General features: G+C 57.5%; 1 pseudogene; it reads right to left on the bottom strand.

The window, feature by feature from the left end:
- LOC119317381 overlaps positions 1-3,306 on the bottom strand; it is a 6,274-nt pseudogene extending 2,968 nt beyond the window's left edge.
- Between the last annotated feature and the right edge of the window lie 688 nt (positions 3,307-3,994).

The raw sequence follows: 3,994 nt of genomic DNA, 5'->3' as shown, positions 1-3,994 counted from the left end.
GGCGCCGCCCTCGACCATGCAGTTCGGCGGGTCCTTGGGTGCCGCGGGTCCCTACGATGGTGTGGACGGCCCACTTTTCCATGTCGGTACTCTGCACCCCGCACACTCGGCGCCGTCGCCCTCGCTGTTCCGCGCGGATGACACATACCCGCCAATCGTCCACGCCCAGCCACCGCCGAGATTCTCCAAACTGGAGTTCGCGACCTACGACGGCGCCGTCGACCCCCTGAATTGGCTCAACCAATGCGACCAATTTTTTAGGGGGCAGCGCACGCTCGCGTCCGACCGCACCTGGATCGCCTCCTATCATCTACGAGGCGCCGCCCAGACATGGTATTACGCCCTCGAGCAGGACGAGGGCAGCATGCCACCATGGAAGCGTTTCCGCGATCTGTGCCTCTAGCGCTTCGGTCCGCCTATACGCGGGATCTGGTGGAGCTTGGGCGCCTTCCGTTCCTCACCACAGTGCAAGACTTCGCTGACCGCTTCCAGGCATGCCACGCCCCAGGTGTTTCGGCTCGTCAGCGGGCTGAGCTCTTCGTCGGCGGCCTACCGGATCACATCCGCGTGGACGTGAAGATGCGCGGGCCACAGGACCTCCAGACGGCCATGTACTACGCCCGCGCGTTCGAGCGCCACACGGTGGCCATCCAGCAGGCGCCACCGCTCCGGGCTGCTGGGCCGCCACCCTGGCTGGAAGTTCCCGCGTAGGGTCGGCCTGCTCAGGCTTCTAGGGCGCCCCTCGCCGCGACCGCGGCGCGCCCGTTCCGCCGGCTCACCCCGGCCGAGCAACTCGAGCGTCGCCGCCAAGGGTTGTGCTTCAACTACGACGAGCCCTACGTTCCCAGCCACGTCTGCCCGCGACTCTTCTACCTGGAGGCTGCAGACTACATTGAGGAGGACATCACCGCCGCCGGGCTCGGCGACCTGCCCGCCCCAGCTGACGCGGAGGTGTTTGGCGCCCGTTGATCACCTCAAGGAGTTCCGCAAGCGCTTCCCCGCCTTCCAGCTTGAGGACGAGCTGTTTGTGCAGGTGAGGAGAGATGTTATGGCCGGCATATACTACAGCCCAGGTAGTTAGGGGCCTGGCCCAGTTATCTTATCGTTATTAGGGGCTTAGCCCAGTTATCGTATTTGGAGATTATATAAACTCATGTAAGGACTCGTTTGAAGTTAAGCAGAAGCAATCATATTTGCTCGGCTTCCTGAAGGGAGCCGGGAGACCTAACCCTAGCCGCCGCCTCCTGCGCCCTCTCTCTCGCGCGCGACGGCGCCCCAGCGCCGGCAACCTCGTCTTCCTCCACGCCAAGCCCCCTTCCACCCCTACAACCTACGAGCTAGACCTGGTAGGATCCCAGCTCCTATCAGTTTTTCTCTCCTTTGAAATATTTGTTGAAACACTAGGACTTGTAAATTTTGATCATTGCTAATTCAAATTCCAAATAATGGTCAACTTGGACATGAGACAGTAAGAAATACGTACCAGTAATGCAGTCTGAAGTCCGTGTTCACCGAGACTGTAAAAGAAAGTAATCATTGCCGCCGTTGACAAGGTCAAACTGCAAGGAACAGTAACCGCACATCAGCAAACACTACTCATAATTCTTCAGTGAGAACTGAGAAGTGGCAGCGTGCTATCTTGCAAGTTACTCTGATTGAGGATTTGACGTGGACAAAATTGTACTTCAACTTTGTACAGTCTACAATTAATATAGATCGGAGGGAGTAGTAACATCTGAACAACGTGGAAACCAACACCTTCTTCAGGAGAAGGCTCACTCCTGACCTCCAGAAACAATGGGAGGAAATGAGGAACTGTATTAACAATTTGCAACCTAGTCCCGAGGGGGATCGGGTGTATTGGGGGCTCAATGGGAATGGTAGATTCTCTACCAAATCCATGTATAAATGGTTGGAAAACCCTCTTAGTGGCTGTCATTACAGATGGATTTGGAAGGCCAAAATTCCTCTCAAAATCAACTTTCAGAAGGGAGTAAAAAGGGCACAGCCACTTGGGCAGCAGAAACCTCACCTGCCAGTGAGAAGCGCGACCATGTCGGACGGCGACGGCAGCACGCCCTTGTAGGGCGGAAGCCTTGGCGACAGCTCTTCGTCGGAGGAAGCGGAAGACGAAGCCGCAGAGGAGCAGGACGAGCCTTGGAGCAGGGGATCGCAGGCATCGTCATGGAAGGAGACAGCGGCGCCGGAATCCGGGACGAACGCCCTGAGGTAGATGGCTCCCGCTGCACCGACGGCCGCGGCGACCTGGAAGGTGGAGGAGGTGGTGAGGAACCGCGCGGTGAGGGTCCCCGAGAGGAAGCCGGCCGCCGACACGCCTGAGAGGAGCCCGAACGCCGCCGCCCGCCTCTTGGTCCCTACGTGGTCCGCCTGCGCCACAAAATTCGCCTCGTCAGTCAGCGGTCACGAACTAGCGGCTGAGCCCCATGCTTGTGTTGCATGACACGTGGGCCCAGCCAGCTTCTTTCCCGTTTTACTATTTGTTTTTTTCACATGTTTTACTATTTGTTTGTACCAAGCACGTTCTTCTGTACGGGTAATTGTCGTGCGTTCTTTTTTGTACGGGAGGTATAAATGCAAATATATATTTGATTTTTTTCTTCAAACCCCTCATTTGAATTTCGTGCAGTAATTAGACTGATATATCTGATGTTTTTTTACCACGTAAGCAAGCGAGAGGCAGTGGATGCTGCCCTCGCAGAAGATCCCGGCGAGGATCTTCATCACGTAGTACGCGTAGAAGTGCACCTCCGATCGGTTGCACGCCAATATAACTGCCAAAACAAAGCAACGAATGATCATGATCACACACCCGCCACACATTAACCTCGCCAACGAATTATCACGGTGCAGAGCAGACTCGGCGCATACGTACAGAGAGGCAAAATGGCGACGGTCACCGGCAGCGTCATCAGCGCCTTCCGGCCGTACTTGTCCGACAAATTCCCGACGATCGGAGTCACCACCAGAGCCCCCAGCCCCGTGATCTGCACATGCATACGTACGTGCCAATGTCAAAAAACAGAGGCAGAAGAAGGTCCATGCAAATGCAGCGGTGAGATTGCTCACGGCGTTCTGGAAGCCGCTGAGGTAGATGGCGACGGAGCACTCGTCGCGGCCGGGGCAGACGGCCTCCATGGTCACGTCGGTGATCGCCGGGAGCACCATGAAGGAGGAGAAGTGGAAGAGGAATGCCACCACGAACAAGTGCCCCAGCCCCGCCAAGTCCTTCATCTCCTACGCCGCCGCCGCCGTCTCCTACCACCTCAAGACCTGTATATACCCCGGCAGCGGCCTGCGATCATGCCGTTCCGGGGAGCGGGGAGGGAGTGACTTATAAACCCCACTCATGGCGCGCAACGACAAAGCAAATGCAATGCTTCAAGTAAGAGCTACCGGGCCCGATGCGTCGTGCCGTGGCTCTTTCTTGCTTAGGGCGGTAGGCCGCCTGGCCGATCCCATCACTAACGGCGACGCTCCCATTTTCGCCAAGGTGGCGCCCTGCGTGCCCAAACGGACGGGACAGTCCTGCAACCGTGCCTCCGGCTGTTACGGCTTAGTGTACGATCTGCCGAGTGCGCCATGCCACCGGGCCGGCTAGTGGTGCTGCCGCGACGGCGACAGGGCGACAGCGAGAGGAGAGGGAGGAAAAATAACCGTGGTGCTCCGGTGGCTTGCTTGTACGCCTGGGCAGCGTCGTCGGGCGGAGCAGTGCGTGCTTTGGAGTGCACTCCACCCTACTTTCGAGCGGCTGATTGGGATCTTGGGTGTGGCTTGCGGGGTTGGAACTCTCGGAAGGGTCTGAACTGATTGTGCCCTGTTGGTGTTGCGGGTCTCGCATCCTCTGTCAAAAGCTGCTTATCGATGTGCTCTGATCATGGGCCGCACTTGGGCTTCTTGTGTGGTTATGCTCGGTTGCACACGTACGGCGGGTGGACGTGCCCGCTAGATTCATGTGGTACTAGGATGTTTGCTT

The sequence above is a fragment of the Triticum dicoccoides genome, chromosome 6A (assembly GCF_002162155.2).
Source record: "Triticum dicoccoides isolate Atlit2015 ecotype Zavitan chromosome 6A, WEW_v2.0, whole genome shotgun sequence".
Lineage (NCBI taxonomy): Eukaryota > Viridiplantae > Streptophyta > Magnoliopsida > Poales > Poaceae > Triticum > Triticum dicoccoides.
The sequence above is the reverse complement of the archived record's forward strand: the minus strand, read 5'-3'. Positions and strand labels throughout refer to the sequence as shown.